A 21,556-nucleotide genomic window follows, 5' to 3' on the forward strand; every position below is an offset into this window, starting at 1 on the left:
TGATCCAGCAATACCACTGTTGGGTATCTACCCAAAAGAAAAGAAACCAAACTACCAAACTAATGCACGTGTATCTATGTTCATAGCTGCACAATTCACCATAGCCAAACTATGGAACCAGCCAAGATGTCCATCAACAGATGAATGGATTACAAAACTGTGGGATATGTACACAACGGAATTTTACTCAGCCATCAAAAAAAACTCAATTACATCATTTTCAGGGAAATGGATGGAACTGGAGGACATTATGCTAAGTGAGATTAGTCAGACACAAAAAATAAGAAATCAGATGCTTTCCCTAATATGTGAGAGTTAGGGAGAAAAGAGGAGCAAACAAGACAACCTAAAGGAGGAGAAAGGAGGGGAGAAGAGGAAAATCTCTAAAGCACACAATGTACTTAAATATATCGAAGTCAATCACTAAGCCAAGCAAGGGAGGGAGGGACAGGGAGGGAATGGGGTGGGATTTGGGTAGGGGTTAAATCAGCGATGAGCACATGTTGGTACACATAAGTTTTTTACCCCAATAAGTTGTATGAATATAATGCACCAATAAAAAAAAAAGAAAAAGAAAAAAAAAGACTTTAGGCCTTAGCTAGGTATAGTGGCACACACTCGAAATCACAGCATTTGCGAGACTGAAACAGGAAAATTGTGGTTCATAGACAGCCTCAGATACCTAATGAGGCCCTTTGCTACTTAGTGAGACCCTGTTTCAAAATAAAGAATAAAAAATGGGGCTGGGGGTGTAGCTGAGAGGTAGAATGCCCCTGAGTTATGTCCCCAGTACCACATAAAAAAGAAAAAAGATTTTGAATCTTGACAGATTTCTTACATAATGAATAGGTTCATAAGCATTCAATGTGAATGAGATGGTCAGAGAAAATGACCTGGTAAAGACTTTTCTTTATAGCCATTCAAATTCAACTTCTCAATAGAAGAAATATCCCAGATATTTATTAACCCATGGAAAAGCTTGGATGGGCATAGATAAAAAAAAGGATTCTCACTTAGAGTTTAGTATTTAGTATGGCAAATTTGCAATTATTGAAGATAATAACTTGTATTTTTAGTGCAATAACACCAGCAAAAAATACTAATAATAAGGAGATCATTGGGCCCAAATTTTAGCTTCCTCCTTTAAGTGACATTGACATTTTCAGCTTTACACTAACTTTGATAACTCCCTTGCTTTTCCCTCTAATCAAGTAAAAGGTTAAAAAAAACTAAAATGATTGAACTACTAACAAATGCATAAAAACTGTTGGTATCAGAAAATAAGAGATGAAAAGACAAAAGGAAGCTTCTATTTCTACAAACTACATAATCCATTCTAATCCATTAAGCATTGTTTTATTCCCACTAAGCAGTCTCTGTTATGTGTCTTTTCATAATCTAATCTTTTTATAACTTTGACTATATTTGGAAATTTTTAATATGTCTCCAAGTTTTCTTCTTATGCTATTTTAAAAGACTTATATGAATGATCCTATAAATAAGTAAATATATTTTGGGTTTTCCGAATGAAAGACACAGGGACAACTTTTGTTTGACCACTTACTTTTGGTACAGGTATGCTGAAATATATCTTGAGTGTAATCTACATAGAATGATAAAAACTAGATCAGTCTCTTTAGTGCTGTATATCTTAAATCTGTTAACCATGTGTTATCCAATAAATAAGACAGAAAATAGTGTATTTGAAAACCAAAAATGTGAATAGCACATTCTGCTTTAATTTTAATTTCCCATGCATTCCTACAACTTCACAGTTATTTATAGATCTTTTCCCAGAATAATTTACAATTTAAGTGAATGAAATGTTTAAAAGTACAGGAAATGTCTTTCAGTTTCTTTCACTGCAAGGTCTTTTATTTCTTTCCCTATGCATTTGGTTTTTTTTAAAGACTAGGTATAAAATAATGCATCATAGTATTTGTGTGGGGCTCTGTGATCCTTTTAAATTAGATATTATAAGAATAATTTTTGTAAAGCTCTTTATAACTCATTCCATGCTCTTGCATATAATATAAAAGTTATTCTAGAAATCAATACCAATGTTTAGAAACAATCAAATGAAAAATATACCTTATGAAAAACTTTAAAATTTAAAAAAGTTACAAAACCTCAAAACACAAATACATCAAAATTTGTGTAGGAAGAGCTCAGATAGAAAAATCTTTTGATGGAAAAAGAAGGAACATTATTTGAAACATTTTTAGAGCTTACTTTAAAAAAGGCTCTCTCTTTTTCTTTTTGGTACTTTTAGTTGGACTTTTGCCTGGTTTTTGGGGTAGGAGATGGAAGGTTTCCTACATATTTCCAGAAAGACCTCTTCTCTCTGTGTCCTTATACCCTTGTTCTTTTTGGCTTGACTAACATAAAATAAACTTGTCAAAAAAAGCTCTGCAATTAAACTTTAAAGGAAAAAAATTGACCTGGAATTTCCACATTTCCTCAACAAATTTCTATTTGTTATATCAAAAGATAAAAAGCAAATAACATACAGACAAGAAAATTTTAGAGCCCTTTTCCCTAACAAATATTTTTCACTAGAATCTCATGTGTCACACAACTCTTTAAGAATCATTGCTGATAGTCTCTCCTTTTGAACTATTCATCTCCTCAATTTTTTTAAAAAAATTTACTGGTACAATATAGTCATACATCTTAATGGAGTACAAGATGGCATACATGCACACATCACTTATTTAGACCTTCCCCAGTTCCCACTTCATTCCTTTCCCCATCCCTCCTTCTCATGTTTAGCTCAGTAATTGGCTTTGATATGTTTGTGAATGTACATAATATACATTAGGGAATTTCCTTCTATCCCCTCCTATCTCCTCCTATCCCCTTCAGTTAGGTTGCCTTCTTTGCTCATCTATGGTTTCTCCTTCTTTATCTAGAGTTCCTTGTATAACCCTTTTTCTCCCTAGCTTCCGCATGTGAGGGAGAGCATCTGATTTTTCACTTTTTGTGACTGACTAATCTCTCTTAGCATAATGTTCTCCAGTTCATTTCCCCACAAATGACATAATTTTTTTCTTTTTTAATGGCTGAGTAAAATTCCATTGTGTACATATCCCATAGTTTTGTAATCCATTCATCTGGGACTTTCAGAAAGATGGGGACAGAGGGAAGCAGCACATATCTGTCCTCTGTCATAGTGAAAACAGCATTTGGACAAAATGGTGAAACAGCATTTGGACAAAAGAAAGAAACTAGCATAAATTTGAACAAAGCACTGACAATTAAAAGACGTCAGAAGAACCTGGACTGCCAGAGACCCTGAGCACAAAAGTCAATGACTTGAAACAAAGTAAGTGGCCGCAGCTCATTGGAACTGTGAGGGGTTGGCCCCTCCTGCGTAGACCCCAGCTTCAACTTGCAGCACTGGCAGCAGAGCTCACCATGCCCTTCAGAGATCCATAGTGGTGCTCAATTTTTTTTTTTTTATAATTTGGCCTTTACCTCCCTCCCCAGCCTCATCTTTACAATATTTATTTTTCTAAAGCCTAACAAGTATCTGTTAATTAATGGATGAATGGATAGATGAATGAATGTATCATACATAGAAGAAGGGATGGATACCTTCCTGATATAGCTAACTATGTTCTTTCATCCTAGCCCTGTAAAGGTATCATGATTATGCAGAACATTGTCTAATAAAAATATACACTAGAGATGTCATTTTAAACTTTCTAGTAGCCACATTAAAAGTGACAACAAAAACAAAAGAAGAGGTGAAATTAATTTTAATACATTTTAACCTAAAATATGCCTAAATTATAATTTCACTGTGTTATTCAATACAAAGTATTTTAAAGAGATACTTTTTTAAACTAAATATTTGAAACCTTATGTACATTTTACACTTCTACACATCTCAGTCTGGACTAGCCACATTCTAAAATCACAGTATCCCATGCCCCTGCAGTTCAGAGGCCAGTGAAGGCAAACTGCCAAGAGTTCAAGTGCAGAAAGAGAGGCTGGAGGGAATGGGCAAGTTTGTTTTAGGAAGCATGGAAAACACTGTGGTTTAAAATCATTGATTTGGGTAAAAGCAAAGAACATGTTTTAAAAATAACTAAAGCTGGGCGTGGTGGCGCACGCTTGTAATCCCCGTGCTTGGGAGGTGGAGACAGGAGGATCACAGAAGTTCGAAGCCAGCCTTGCTAGCTTAAGAGACCCTGTTTCCAAATAAAAAATATAAAAATAGGTCTGGGAGTGTAGCCTGGAGGTAGAAGGGTTTCCAGGAACCCCAGTACCACCAAAAAAAATTTTTTAATTAAAAAAATAACTAAATATTTCTACTCATTACATAGTCTGGGCCTTATCATTCCATTTTTTTTCCTGTGAAAAAATTGAAATGGGGGGCTCTCAGAAAAAGTAATTTCATTTTTCACTAAACTCTATGCAACATAAAGAGGACGCATAGCTCCTGAGAGTGTGACATGGAAGCAGAAGCAGGATGAGAGGAGTTGGGGTGATTTAACAGGGAAGAGGGGATGTGGAGGTCCAAGGGTGAGAGCCCAGGCATGGAGCAGAACAGAATGGAGGAAGGCAGGTGGCCTCCTTGTAGGTTCTGAAGACCATGTCCCTGAGTTCATGCAAAGCTTCCTGTGGACTTCATGAGCAAGTTAAGAGTATTTTGTTGTTGTTGTTGTTGTTGTTGTTGTTGTTGTTGTTGTTGTTGTTGTTGTTTGTGGTACTGGTGTTCCTGGAAGCCCTTCTAACTCCGGGCTAAACTCTCAGACCTATTTTTTTTTAATATTTTTATTTGGAAACAGGGCCTCTTAAGCCAGCGCGGCTGGCTTAGAACCTGCGCAATCCTCCTGTCTCCACCTCCCAAGCTCGGGGATTACAAGTGTGCGCCACCATGCCCAGCAAGAATATTTTGAAGTATAGATAGAGTCTAAACTTTTCTAAATTCGGTCTAAATTCAGCATACAATTAATGTCATATTCTTCCTAAGATAATATGCAGGGCAAGAAAGTGGTATTTAGAAAATTTTCTCTCTTTTAAAGGTAGCCAGACCTGGATGTCAATATTTGATGTAATAGAAGATATTTCATTGATATACTGTGACTGGATTCTCACCTTTATAAGAGAAATAATGATACAAAAGTGAGAGGCTAAATGAATATTTATAGAGAATACCTTGTTTCCTGATATATTATGCACATCATGTTTTCTTGGGGGGAAACTCTCCCCATTTTAGCACTGACAAATTGGAATGGTAGATTATCTTATGTGCATGTGAGTTTTCTATACACTTTGGTGCATTGTATATTGCACCAAATATTGGTGTATTGTAATTATACATCATAATGTGATTCAAAGTGATACAGACATCCATGCACATATCACTCAGTTTCCTTTCAGATTCCAGACCCTCTTCCTTCCTTCTTCTTCCTTCCTGATGCATGTTGGTGAAATTGGTAGTGATATCTTCATGTATGAACATAGACTTATTTGAATGTTTCTTTCCTCCATCTTCACTTTCCTCCTCTCTACTTCTCCCTCCAATAACATTCAATGTGAGAATTTTCATAGGAATTTTTAAAATTCTCATAGCTATATAGACTTATGAAAATCTTTATTTTAAAAATGGGGTTCTGCACATGAAACATGTTGGTTGTTATGATATGAGTTGAAGCCAAAAACAGTAGGTGTATGGGAATTTAATTTAGATAGCATGATGTATATGGGCATGCCTGTCAATATTTCAGATATTTGAAAACCAAACTTCTAGGATAACCTACTAAAAGGGTAAATAACAGATAAGATGTGTGCCACGAGAGATCATTTTCACATGCTCAGTTCCCATTCACATAACTAAGATACTAAGATTTTGTTTTAGGTTTATTTGCTTTCTTTCTTTCTTTTTTTTTTTTTTTTTTTTTGGTGGTACTGTGGATGGTGGTACTGTGGATGTAGCCCTGTAGCCCTTCTACCTCCGGGCTACACTCCCAGACCCATTTTATATTTTTTTATTTGGAAACAGAGTCTCTTAAGCCAGCAAGGCTGGCTTCAAACCTGTGCCATCCTACTGTCTCCACATCCCAAGCGTGGGGATTACAAGTGTGCATCACCATGTCCGGCTGGTTTTTTTTTTTTTTCTTAAGCAATCTATCAAAACATTAGTTTCAGTGGCAAGACTATGATGATAGTTGATGAGAGACTGAGGTTCAGGTATTAATAAGAAAAAATATGTATATATAAATAATCTTTCACATGGCCTAGCATATAATAGATGCCCAACAAATGTTTTATTTTGTTTTTCCTTCCTCTTCTTTATTGTTTATAACATAATAGAAAAATAGATTACAGCAAGGTAAATTAAGATTTGAATCCCAGCATTGCCAATGGCCTGTAAACTTTAAGCATGTTGTGTAGCCTTCACAGTTCTCTACAGAATAGTAGGCAATCTGATTCACTTCAATCATTAGGACTCAGTGAGATGACTGATATAAGGAAAAAATAACTATTCAGAGAGGTACTTGGTAAATATTGGTCTATTTTTTCTCAATTTTCAAAAGTTCAACAGAATAGCCGGGCATGGTGGCGCACGCTTGTAATCCCCGCGCTTGGGAGGCAGAGACAGGAGGATCGCGCAGGTTTGAAGCCAGCCGTGCGCGCTGGTTTAGGAGACCCTGTTTCCAAAATGAAAATGTAAAAAATAGGTCTGGGAGTGTAGCCCGGAGGTAGAAGGGCTTCCAGGAACCCTAGTACCACCACCAAAAAAAAAAAAAAAAAAAAGTTCAACAGAATATACTTTAAAATTTTGGCGATTCTCTCTCTCTCTCTCTCTCTCTCTCTCTCTCTCTCTCTCTCTCTCTCTCTCTCTCCATATATATATATGTATATGTGTATATATATATATATATATATATATTCTCTTTTTTAATATTATAGCAATTTATCCAAAATTAACAATGATAATCTCACATAACAGATTAATTTGTCTGATATAAAATTTTTGATCACTTAGAGATAACATTTAAATATTTCTTTTTTGTTTTCTTTCTAACCAGAGGATTTTTTTTCTTTTTTTTTTTTAAGGTGAAACTATCATACATTTTTTTTTCAGAAAAAAGCTATCCTAACATGAAATATGAACTTTAAACACCCAAAACAATATCAAAAAATAACACAGCTAGAAGATGTGCATTTTCTGATTTCATACTTTATAAAGCTACAATAATCAAAATAGTGTAGTACTGCTATAAAGGCAGATATATAAACCACTGGAGTAAAATAAAAAGCCTAGAAATAAAGTCTTCCATCTATGGTCAAGTTTTTTTTGACAAAGTTTCCAAGAAGATTTGATGAAGGAAATAAGAATCTTTTCACTAAATATTGTTGAAAAATAATAACTACATGAAAAAGAATAAAATTGGACACTTACCTAATACCATATACAAATATTAACTCAAAATAGATAAAATACCTAAATGTAAATCTTAAGACTATAAACTTTTAGAAGAAAACCTGGGTCATAAAACTTCACAACATTGAAATTGGCAGTGATTTCTTGGATATGATTCCAAAGGCACAGACAAAAAAAGAATAAACAAACAACGTAAAAAAATATAAAAAAATGTACATCCAAAGGCAGTGTAAACAATTAAAAGTTTCTGATAGAATGGGATAAAATATTTCTGAATGCTATATATGAAGATATATTAATATTTCAAATAGAAATCTTAAAAATTAGCAACAATAAAAGCAAACAAGACAGTTAAAAAATAGGTAAAAGACTAAAATAGACAATGAATCTCCAAAGATTTTTTGTGTGTGTGTGATACTAGGGGTGGAACCCAGAGACTTTCTACCTCCAGGCTATACTCCCAGACCTTTTTTATATTTTATTTGGAAACGATCTCACTAAGTTGCCGAGAGCCTCACTAAGTAGCTGAGGCTGGCTTCGAATCTGTGCGATCCTCCTGTCTCAGCTTTCCAAGGGTGGGGATTACAAGCGTGCACCACCACGCCTGGCCTCAAAGAATTTTATGTGACCAATAAACACATGAATATCACTCATCATTATCATAATATAACTAATCATTAAGAAATACAAATAAAAACTATAGTGAAATACTACTTCACATTTGTTAGGATGGCTACTTAACATGAATTACCTTGCTCTAGCCCTTTACCTTGAGTTTGTTACTATCTTTACTTGTAAAGTGTGTTTCTTGTAAGCAGCAGATGGATGGATTCTGGTTTTAAATCCATTTTGCCACTTTATGTCTTTTCATTGGGGAATTGAGGCCATTTACATTCAGTGTGATTATTGAGAGATAAATTTTAATTCCTAACATGTTAAGATTTTATTTCTGTTTGAAATACTGTTTATTCTTCTTTGCTTAGTTGTCTGCTGAATGGAAAATCTTGTTTCTCTCTCATTCTGGTGTGTATTACCTATTTCTTCTTTGTAGTTAATCTCTGAGTATTTTCTCTAGTGCTGGTTTTGAAGACATAAATTCCTTCAGTTTCTATTTGTCATGAAAGCTTCTTATTTCCCCATCTAATTTTTTTTTTTTTTTGGTGGCACTGGGTTTCCTGGAAGCCCTTCTACCTCTGGGCTATACTCCCAGACCTATTTTTATATTTTTTATTTGAAAACAGGGTCTCCAACGCCAGTGCGGGTGGCTGGCTTTGAACCTGCGCGATCCTCCTGTCTCTGCCTCCCAAGTGCGGGGATTACAAGCGTGTGCCACCATGCCCGGCTCCCCATCTAATTTGATGGATAGTTTTGCTGGGTAGAAAATTTTTGGCTGGAAGTTGTTTTCTTTCAGAGTTTGGAATATGTTACTCCAAGCCCTTCTGGCTTTTATAACTTGTTTTGGGAAGTCTGGAGTGATTCAAATTGGTTTGCCTCTGAATGTCACTTGGCCTTTTGTTTTTGTTGCCTTTAAGATTCTCTGCTTAGCTTCCACATTAGTCATTTTGACAATTATGTGGCATGGGGAACCTCTTCTCTGATCCTGTCTAAAGGGAGTTCTATAAGTTTCCTGGACCTATGTATCAACCCCTTGCTCTATGTTTGGAAATTTTTCTGCTATTATTTCTTTGAAGAGATTATTGATCCCTTTGGTTTCACCTTCTTTTCCCTCCTCTATTCTTATTTTTCTTAGGTTAGCTCTCTTAAAATGGGCCCATATTTCTTCAATGTCAGATTACTGCTGATTTTTTTTTCTAAGTTACAAATTATACGTTCGTTTTTGGAGTGATCATCTTCTAGGAGCGAGATTCTATTCTATACGTGGTCTAATCAATTGTTTATAGTTAGAATTGATGCCTTTACTTCAATGATTGCATCTTTTATTTCTTTTAGACTCTCTCTAAATTCTTTTTGAAGGTCCTGTGTTATTTCTACAGTTATATTCCTGATTTGATCTTCTGGAGATTTCTGAAGTTCTGTGTTATCAGGTTCTAATATTATGGGGTTGTGGGCATTTATTGCTCTATTTTATTGCTCTATTATTGCTCTATTATTGCTCTATTGCTCTAAAATCTATCCCATGATTTTAAAAGTTTGTGCCTTCTCTGGGTTCTTCCACAGGTCACCACAACTTCACTTAGGCTGCTCTGGATCTCGAGTTTGTGGTGATCTCAGCCACCACTATTCCTTTACTGGGTTGTATCGCAAAGTCTCAGACCCAGGAAGTTAATTGAGGCTGCATGAGACCATGTGGGTGCCGAGCTTGGAATTTTCCCACAGGGAACTGTGACTAGGGTGTGATATCTTTGCCACCACTACTCCTTCACTGGGTTGGACTGCAAAATCTCAGACCCAAGATTATCAAAGTTGTGCAAGTCCCTGAGGGTGCAGTGCTGGGATTTCTCCCTTAGGGGGTGGTAATTTTACTTATGGTTTTTGTGTGCGCTGATCTGTAGCTGTCGTGGCCATGGTGAACTCTCCACTGCTGCTGGGAATATGGAGCCACTGCCATGGCTTTGGCCATGAACCTGGTGTATTTCTTTTCTGGTTTTGAGCTCCATTCTGAGACCCTTGAAGGCGTGATGAGCTTAGCCACTGGGAGTTTTAGATATTCTTTGCGCTGAAAGAACTGCTGAGTTACACCCGAATGATATGCAGCTGCTCACTTCAGCTCCTTGTTTACCTTTTTTCTCTGGAGCCTGGTGCTGTGAGGTAAGATAGTGCTGGTGTGGCTCTGCCACCGCTATGTGGACTGGTATCTTTTCTGGTCTTTGGTTGTTCTTGTAGTCTTCTTTTTCTCTGTCCCTTGTGTTTAGTTTTTATTTCTCTGTTGATAGTGTTTTCTGGCTATGAAAAGCACTAATAATGTGGCAATATAGATTGAGTGTTAGCAGGACTTGTATAAACTTCTTTTCTTGGTCACCATCTTCCCAGAAGTCTGCCATTCTCTTTAATCCAGGAAATTTATCACACCAATTTTGGCTTTCTTCCCCCAACTATCTTTAAACATTAATTGAAACATAATAGCAATCAGGACTCTTACAACAGACCTAAAGCAAGCAACTAAAAATGTGATGAAAAGCCAAGTACAATTATGATGGATAGAACCTTGAAAAGAAGTAATGTGTTCTGGCTGTGGGAGAAAACACATAGATTTAGGTATTACGATTCTGTTATCAGTGATCACAGAAAAGCCACATTTTCTCATATTTCATGTCTCTTAACATAACACTGCACCCTCATGTGTTTGGGGTTTTTTTTTGAGAAAATAATGGTAAGATAGGGAAGAAAAGCAGAAGAAGAAAGAAAAGAAAAGGAGGAGCAGGAAAAGGAGGATAAAGAAGAAAAGGAAGAAGAAAAAGGAGAAAGTATGCACACATATATACATTCAGCAAAAGATAGGTTTAGGAATGTTTATAGCAGCACTGTTCTTAACAGCACAAACTAAAACAACCCAAATGTCCATCAACAATTAAGTGGTTAAGTACCCTGTTGTATAATAAATTAAATACTATATTGCAGCAAGAATGGATGAACTATTGCTATGTGCAACTCAAGTAAGTCTAATATGCATAAGAAGTGAAGAGGATGAATATACTAAAAACTATGCATGGAACAATTCTATTGCATTTGTACAAAGATGAAAGGCAAGCAAAGATAATATAGTCTTAGATAGAAATCAGAGACTAGTTGCTGCTGGCGGGGAGTAGTGAATGGAAGGGGACGTGAGGGGTTTCTGAGGAAATGATGATGTTCTATTTTGCATACTCTTGCAGCTACAAATACTACAAACCATATTTTCATTCTTAATCTTGAAGTATTTTCAACTTTCTGGCTGTCACAGTCATAAAAATAACTTTACTTATTGATATTCATCAAAATTAATGCTAAAACTACTGCCTATGCTATAAACAGAAAAGACTACATCTCATGTATTTCAGTAGCATGTGTCTTTTCTCAAGAAAGATTTTGGAATTCTTTTGCAAGACTTCTTGTCTAGGACCGAATTTCCAGGAAAATTAACCCATAATATCTTGGGATTTTGTTTTTCTTATATAAAGAGTGAGCTTATTTTCTAAATAGTCTAGAATAGTCCTAGCTATGTACCACTCATAGGAGAACTGAAAATAGTTACTCAACTTTTCTGCAGCACTTGAATTTCTTACAGAATGCCAGTTGAGAAGGTCTCCCAATTGGGAAAAGTGATTTTTCTATAATAAAATTATGCTTTCAAAACTATGCTACTGGTAAATACAAGATGAATTTAGTAAAATAGATATCAATTAATATGGAGAGTTCACATAAACTGATGAAACAAAAATCTAAAACATTTACTGTACAATTGGAGGACTTCTTTTCTGCCAAGACCACTGACCCATAAGAGAAAAATATACAAATTAAAAGACTGCTTAGAAAGCAATTTCAGCAACACTTGGAAAAAATTAAGGAATATATGGCTCTATCAGTAAGCTTTCTTATGCAATTCTCAACAATAGTCTCACTAAAGAATGCATTATAAAGCAATAATGGATCAGAAGTGGTGGTGTACACCTGTAATCTCAGCACTTGGGAGGCTGAGATAGGAGAATCATAGGTTTGAAGTCAGCCTCAGCAACAGTAAGGCCCCCTAAAATTTAGCGAGACCCTGTTTTAAAATAAAAACATAAAAATAGGTCTAGGGAAATAGCTTAGAGGTAACATGCCACTGGGCTCAATGTCCAGTAACACATACTCGCTCACTCACTCACACACACACACTAATGAGCAAGGAACAGCATAACAATTAAAAACAAGTTTCAGTGCATGGCTCACCAGAGAGAGAGAAAAATGAAGACAGAAAACCATCTGCAACTTCCTATATATCTAGTCTGATTACCACTTACTCTCTTACTTTTCCTAATACTGGGAAAGTTATAAAACCTCATTCTGATAATATGCTACACTTGACTTGGTATAAAAGGTCCATATCTACTCAAGTCTTAACTATACTTAAGGGTTGAGAAAAATATATGAGCCATGTATTGAATAGATACAAATTTGGAAAGAGAGCGTTCTAGTCAACAGCAGCTTTATGAAAAAAGGCACTACACATCAAGGACACATGAAAATATAGCCAAGAGCAATTAAATAAATACAGAGGTGGTGGGGTTGGGTGAAAACTAAGCCAGATGCTTGCTGATTGAGTGAAGAGGTGATGGGCATGCCATGCCTTGTCTTAAACACTATTTTGTTTTGCTGACATGTGGTAGGCAGATTCAGATTTGTTTCCCCAAATCTACTCCATCATTGGCACATGGCCAGCTGTCTAGATGCTGCATTTCTCAGCTTCCAGTGTACCTTGTCATAGTCACACAGAGTTATCAGTAATGAAATGCAGGTAGAATAAGGTAGGAGCACACTAGTGTGCAATGTATAAGGTTGATTTAAAAAGAAGTCCAATTCGAACTAATTGCAATGGTTAGTTTTATGTGCAGTTGAGGACACACTGTGGCCTAGAGGATTAGAGTTAACTTGATGAAAATCCCTCAGTGTGTGCCTAAACTTGCAAAACAGGAGCTGTTCTTCCAGCCTAAGCCAGTTGGATTTTTTCTAGAGAGAAATATTTTGTTTTAAGTCACTGAATTTTGATATATCTTTGTTACTAAATCTGAGCTTTACCTTGATGAATATAAGGGAAATATATTAAAAACTGAAGCAAATAAGAGGACATGATCACATATATTTGAGAAAATAATTTGGGTAGCCACATGGAGGATAATTAAGAGGGGGAAAGCCTAAAACTTAGGAACCAGATAGGAAGCCAACCCTGGGTAATTATATCCCTTAAATATTTCAGAACTCGTAAATAATATTGCCGCTACCAGTATTTAATTTTCTCTTCATCAATTACCAAGAAGATCATAAACAGCTTCTATATGAATTTTTCTGTCTATATACCCATTTTTCTCATCTATTTTTAACACAGCTACAGACTTTTACCTAAAATGTAATGTGATCATGCCCTTTTTCTGATTAAAATTCCTAACAGTTTTTTCACTATAGAATTGGTTTTCAGCCGGGCGTGGTGGCCCATGCTTGTAATCCTCCGCGCTTGGGAGGTGGAAACAGGAGGATACACGCAGGTTCGAAGCCAGATGCGCTGGCTTAAGAGACCCTGTTTCCAAATCCATCGTACTAATATGTACAGGGAAGGATCAGGGTGGGGGATGCAAACGCAAATACACCAAGAGCCATTGGCAGAAAATTAACTCCTATAGAGAAATAACAAGTAGATGATGAATATTGTAAGGTTAAGGGAGAATATCAAAGGAAGGGATAAACTTTAAAAAGGCCCCTTTCTCAAACATAGGATTCAGGTGGGAGAAAAGTGTGGTTGTAGTCAATGGATGAAAGAGGAGTTGGCTGAGCTTTGGGTCAGAGCTGGTTCACTATAACATGGCAGACAGGAAAAGGCAGATTGGAACTGGCGTACTTGGAGGTGAATCCTACTATATGTCCAGCATGCTGCTGACTGCCACACACGTAGTGGCAAGCTGATCATGGGTGGCCTAATACATCACCACTCTCTACCAGCAAAAGAAAGATGTTAGGAGATTCAGTGCCACTGTCACAGCAGGGCAATAAAGGATGTACTTGGAATTAAAAATCAATACACATGGTTTCTTATAAAAACTATACTTAAGAAAAAAAGTACTTCAGATTTCTAACCCAAAATAAAAGAATTTCACTGTCACCGCTTTGTCTCACATCAAGTATAAAGCTGGGAAAACTGAGAAAGCAACAATATGAACCATCAGAAAAATGACAGGATGAACCACTACCTTCAAAATTTGAAAGACCAATAGGCAAACATAAAGAATCACAGCTTACTGGAGCAGAAACTGGTAAGCACAATCTGCCTCACACACCAGGATGGAAGTAGGGAAACCCAACCTGTAACTGATGAGTTGCTGGAGACTCATTATGGACAGGTGTTCTAGTCAGCAGTCTCACAGCCATAATTTAAAGACCTGACCGTGTAACTTAGAGTAAGAAAGATTTATTTTATTGTAGTTTCGGGCTCAGTCCATGAGAAGCCAGGGAATGAGGATCTCAGGGTATGGGGGCGGGAGGCAAGAGAGGGAGAGCACACGGGCTGTGCTATTCACATTATTAAGGCTGGAAGCAAGAGAGAGAGAGCTTGGTGAGGATGAAGCAAATATAATACCCAAAGCTGCACCCCAGGGATCCAACTCCAGCCACACCCTACCTACTGACCTACTGGGTACCACCCAGATAAATTCCTACAGTTGATTTATCTACTGCTGGGATTACAATCCTCATGACTCAATTATATTAACTCCAAACATCAATTTATGAGCTTTTCAAGGGGCCATTCTAATTCTAAACATTAAAAGAGGTATTAGATAACACTCCAGGATGAGATAGGAATAGCCCTCCTCATCCAGGAATTCCACAAGATTCTCCCAGGAAATATTTGGCAGAAAGAGAGAAAAGAAAACCATTTTGAGATGGGCCAGAACATTCTGCTCTTAACAAGTTCTTCCCTCAGGAAAAATAATTAACCAAGGCCTAACCGGCTGGCAAATTAAATGTAATCAATTGATCTTTGACAAAGGAACAAAGGCAATACAATAAAGAGAAAATAGTTTTTGCTCAATAGATAATGCTGAAATAAATGGACATTCATATGCAAATTCTGAATCTAAGTTTAAGCCTAAAGTTCTTTGTAACAAATAAAAATAGAACACAAATCTAAATGTAATATTCAAGACTGTAAAAATACTACAAGAAAACAGAAAATCTAGATGACCTTGGATTTGGTGACTATTTTAAAAATACCAACCAAAGGCATGACCCATGAAAGAATTGATAAACTGACTCCATTAAAATAAAAAATTTCTGTTCTGCAGAAGACACTGTCAAGAGGATGAAAAACAAGCAACACACTGGTAGAAAACATTTGCAAAACTTACATCTGATAAAGGACTGTTATAAAAATATACAAAGAAGTCTTAAAACTAAACAGTAATATAGACCAATGGATCAGAATAGAAGACTCAGAAACAAATCCACACACTTAAAGCCAATTGATCTTTGACAAAGGGGCCAAAACATATATTAGAAAATAGATAGCTTCTTCAACAAATAGTGTTGGTAAAACTGGTTAATCCTATGCCAAGAAATGAAAATTATCCTTAATTTCTCAACCTGCACAAGAGTCAATTTAAGATGGATCAAAGGCTAAGAAATCAAACCAGAGACCTTGCAGCTCCTTGAAGGTCCAACATTTCAACACATAGGCACAGGTAAAAACTTTCTCAACAAGATCCCTAAGGCACAAGAAATTAGAAGAAGGATCAATATGTGGGATTGCATTAAACTGAAGAACTTCTGTATAGCAAAGGAAACTATCAAGAACTTCAACAGAGAGCAGACAGAATGGGAGAAAATTTTGGCCAACTACTCTTCCGATATAGGACTAATATTTAGAGAACTCAAGAAACTCAGCCCTAAGAAAACAAATAACCTAATCAAAATATGGGCAAGTGAATTAAATAGACACTTCAGAAAAAAGTAATTTAAATGGCCAATAAATGCATGAAAAATGTTCAACATCATTTATAATCAAAACTATCCTGAGATTTCACCTAACTCCAACCAGAATGGCAATCATTCAAAACACAAACAACAACAAATGCTGGCAAGGATGTGGAAAAGTGAAAAGTTTAATACACTGTTGTTGGGATTTAAAATTAGTGTAATCACTTTGGAAAACAGTATGGAGAGTCCTCAGAAGAATGATAACAAACCTACCATATGATCCAGCAACACCACTTCTAGGTATCTACCCCAAAGAATGGGAACCAAACTACCAAACTAATTCATATGGATCTATGTTATAGTTGCACAATTTACCATTGCCAAACTATGGAACCAGCCAAGATGTCCATTAACAGATGAATGGATTACAAAACTATAAGAAATGTACAAAAGAATTTTACTCTGCCATAAAGAAGAGCAAAATTATATCATTTACAGGGAAATGGATGAAACTGGAGAACACTATACTAAGTGAGATTAGTCAGTCACAAAAAGTAAATATTAGATGCTATTCCTAATATGCAGAAGCTAGGGAGAAAAAGGGACATAGGAGAAAATCTAGACAAAGAAAGAGAAACCATAGATGAGCAAGTAAGGCTACCTAATTGAGGGGAATAAGAGGGGGAAAGAGAAAAATTCCCTAATGTGCATGATGTTAATCATAAACACAGCAAAGTCAATCATGAGAAGGAGGGAGGGGTTGGGAAGTTGAGACAGGAAGATCATAGGTTTGAAGCAAGCCTCAGATACTTAAGGGAGGCCCTCTGCAACTTAGTGGTACCTTGTTTCAAAATAAAAAATACAACATAGGGCTGAAGGTTTAACTCAGAGGTAGAATGCCTTTGGGTTCCATCCCCAGTACCACAAAAAGAATAAAAAAGAGGAAGAAGGGAGGAGAAAATTGGGGAAGGGATAAATGAGTGATGTATGCATGTATGTCTCTACCATTTTGTACCCCCTTGATATGTATAACAACAATGCACCAATAAAAATAAAATAAATAAATAAATAAAAAAGAAAACAACATGCTTAAAAATGGGCTGAAGATAGTAACAGTGACATCAAAAAGACATACAGAAGGAAGATAAGCATAAAAGTTGTTCCACATCTATATCAGCAGAAAAATGAAATTTCAAACAGCAGTGAGATACCACTGTATGCCCACTAGAGTGGCCAAAATCCAGACAACTGACAACACCAAATGCTTGTGAAAATGTTGAGCAATAAGAACTCTCTTTCTTTGTTGATAGGAATAAAATTCTATGCAGCCAATCTGCCAGTTTGATAGTTCCCTACAAAAGTAAACATACTCTCCATAGGATGTAGCAATCCTGTTCCTTTTTATTTGCACAAAGTAGTTGAAAACTTACATCCACACACAAAACCTGCACACAGATATTTATAGGAGTTTTACTCAAAATTGCCAAAATTTGGAAGCAACCAAGATGTTCTCCAGTACAAAAATGGATAAACAAATTCTGGTACATACAGGTAGTGGAATATTATTCAGTGCTAAGAAAAAAAATGTTCTATCTAGCAAAAAAAAATACTGAGAATATATAATGCATATAGTAAGTGAAAGAAGTCAATCTGAAAAGTCTATATACATTTTATTTCAATTATCTAACATTCTGAAAAAGGCAAAATTATTGAGACAGTAAAAAATATCAGTGGTTTCTGGGAGCTAGCAGGGGGAAAATCGATAGGTAGAGCACAGAGGACTTTTTTTAAATTTTTAATTGGTTCATTATAGTCATAATGGGGTACAAGATGGTAGAGGCATACATGCACACAGTACCCAATTAACCACTCCACTACTCAATTACCACCCCACTTCCTCCCCCCTCTCTCCTTCTCATGTTTGGCTTAGGGATTGACTTTGATATGATTTTAATGTACATCATGTACATTAGAGAATTTTCCTCTTCCCCCCTCACATCCTTCTCAATTAGGTCACCTCATTTGCTCATCTATAGTATCTCCTTCCTTGTCTAGAGTTCCCCTATGACCCATTTTCTCACTAGCTTCTACATATTAGAAAGAGCATTCAATTTCTTATTTGTTGTCAGTGATTAATCTCACTTATCAATATTCTCCACTTCCATCCATTTCCCTGTAAATGACATAATTTTGTTTTTCTCTATGGCTGAGTAAAATTTCATTGTATACACTCCCATAGTTTTGTAATCCATTCATTTGTTGATGAACATCTTGGCTGGTTTCCATAGTTTGCCTATGATGAATTGTGCAACTATGAACATAGATACACATGCATTAGTTTGGTAGTTTGGTTTCCTTTTTGGGGGGGTAGGTACCCAGAAATGGTATTGCTGGATCATATGTTAGGTTCATTCCCATTCTTCTGAGGATCCTCCATACTGTTTTCCAAAGTGGTTGCACTAATTTGCAATCCCACCAATAGTGTATTAGAGTTCCCATTTCTCTACATCCTCTCCAGCATTTTTTGTTGTTTGTGTTTTGAATGATTGCCATTCTAGTTGAAGTTAGGTGAAATCTCAGGGCGGTTTTGATTTGCATCTCTGATTGCAAATGATGTTGAGCACTTTTATGCATTTATTGACCATTTAAATTTCTTCTTTTGTGAAATGTCTGTTTAGTTCATCTGCACATCTTTGATTGGGTTATTTGTTTTCTTAGTGCTGAGTTTGAGTTTTATGCATATTCTAGATATTAGTCCTCTGTCAGAGGAGTAGGTGGCAAAAATCTCCCATTCTGTTGGCTCTTGGTTGAGGTTCTTGATAGTTTTTAAGGCAGTGAAATTCTCTGTACAGCGATATAAGGATGGATACATGTTGGCATTCCGCAGTTTTTTTTTTTAGAGAGCAACAAAGTCAATTTTTAACATAAAATTCTAAAAAAGAGAAAAGTATGGAAGGTAACCAATAAGTTGATGCTATTCCAATTATTGATTTTGTTGTTCTCTGTTTTAGGAAGTCATTTCCTATGCCTATATGATTGTTGTGTTAATTTGCATTTTCCTGATGATATATGATGTGAAATAAGTTTTCAAGAGTGTAACAATAGGGTTATGGTTAATTTTTAATCATATTTTTCATTTAGAAATTCATAGCAAAATTTATGAAACATATGAAATAATTTTATCTGAAATTTGTTTAAAGTTATGAGGGGAATAATGTGGGAGGGCCGTTACATTAAATTGTTCATAAATTTATCCCATTGAAGCTACATGATAGGAACATGAGGCATATTATACCAGATTCTCTAATTCTGTGCAAGATATAAAATTATATATATGTACAAACATCCTACATACTCAAGACATGAGTTATAATAAGTTACACATACTTGATATTAACCACCCCATTTAAGGTGTTTTTTTTTGTGTGTGTGTGTGGTACTGGGGTTCCTGGAAGCCCTTTTACCTCTGGGCTACACTCCCAGACCTATTTTATATTTTTGAAACAGGGTCTCTTATGCCAGCGCGGCTGGCTTCGAACCTGCGCGATCCTCCTGTCTCCGCCTCCCAAGTGCGGGGATTACAAGCTGTGCCACCATGCCTGGCTCCATTTAAGTTTTTATACTACTAGTTACTTCAGCTACTATTACTCCCTTATCTCTTTGGATCCATCCCAGGTGATAACCATTGTCCTAACATTTTATTTTTGCTCTCTAAGGCTTTTATAATTATCATCATCATCATCATCATCATCATCATCATCCTTCTGTGTTTCTGTAAATATCCCAAAATATTTGTTTTGCTTATTTTTGAGCTTTGTAAAAAAACATCAGAGTTTAGCTAGTCTTCTAGCTGTGTTTTTTCCATTCATCATTATTGCTAAATTTTATTTACATAGTTTATTTCAATTAGTAAAAAAAAAAATGTACCATTTCAATACTCTGCATTCAACTAAACCAAAAATTTCTAGGGATCAGAGACCATGAATTTCCATAAATTTTTCATCTTCTAGAAAAAGGCAGTGTAAACCATAAGACTAAGAAGAGGATGGACTAAGAAGAATCTATTCTTTTGGGGATGAGTTAGTAATAATAGGTTATGCATTTGTGTACATATGCAGTGAGTGATATTTACTCAGTAGCATTACAAGTGGGACTCTAAGGGTGTCTGCAGTGCCTGCTCTGGAGTCAATATTCAACTGCAAATCAAGCCCAGTTTTACAATCCATAAATAACTAATGTAGTCTCATCTAAATTTTTAGGATTAGTATTCATGTTATCTATTGATTTACAAATAAATGATTACATTATTAAAAAATAACCCAATTAAGAAATGGCCAACAGAATTGAATAGACATTTCACAAAATAAGAGATACAAATGGCTAATGGACACATGAAAAAATGTTCAACATCATTAGTAATCAGGGAGATGCAAATCAAAACTACGCTGAGATTCCATCTAACCCCAATCAGAGTGGCAAGCATAAAGAAGTCAAATGATAACAAATGCTGGTGGGGATGTAGGGAAATAGGAACTCTTTCACACTGTTGGTGGGAGTGCACACTAGTTCAGCTGCAACGGAGATCAGTGTGGAGATTCCTTAGAAAGCTGGGAATAGATCCACAATATGATCTGGCTATACCACTCCTGTGTATCTTTCCAAAGGGGCTGAAATCAGAGAACTACAGTAACATATGTATATTCATGTTCATAGCAGCACAATTCACAATAGCCAAAATATGGAACCAACCTAGATCTCCATCAACAGATGAATGGATTACAAAATTATGGGAAATACACACAATGGAATTCTGCTCAACAATAAGAACAAAATCATGTCATTCGCAAGAAGATGGAAAGATCTGGAGAACATTATGTTAAGTGAGATTAGCCAAGCACAGAAAGAGAAGGAACATATGTTTTCTCTAATATGCTCAAGCTTGGGAGTATTAGGGATGCCAGAGGGACTTCAGATAATGGAAGGGAAATCTCAGCAAAGCCAGAAAGGAATGGTAAGGGAGGAAGAAGACTGAGGTTTATTAATGAAAAAGCTATATTCTAATATGTGTATACATGTGAATATAATATTGTTTACCTGAACATTCAGTATTGGGAAAGAGGGAAAAGGAGAAGTGATGGGAGGGAGATCACAAGTACTGTGTGAATATATGCCATTGTCAACATGGCCCTCATTATGAAGTGAGACTATAGTGTGCCAATAAAAAATAATTTACCAATAAAACAAAATATTTAAAATCAATAATATTTAATTTCAAATAATACTTAATTTCAAATATCCTCATTTACCTCTATTCAATTATTTCTGTAAAGATCTAGATGCTAAGAAAATATTCTCTGTGCAGATTTTTTTATCCCTGTCTTCTATCTGAAGATGTTCTAAGCCATGTCTTAGAAATGAGCTGAGAAACTGGCTGAAAAACAATTATAATGGTTCTGCTTTCAAATATTTTACTCAGTGTCTTCCTCTAAATATTATTTGAATCACCCTCTATTCAATTTCACTTATCTCAAATTCATATTCTTATACTAATGAGAA

This window comes from Muscardinus avellanarius (assembly GCF_963383645.1).
Source record: "Muscardinus avellanarius genome assembly, chromosome: 11".
Lineage (NCBI taxonomy): Eukaryota > Metazoa > Chordata > Mammalia > Rodentia > Gliridae > Muscardinus > Muscardinus avellanarius.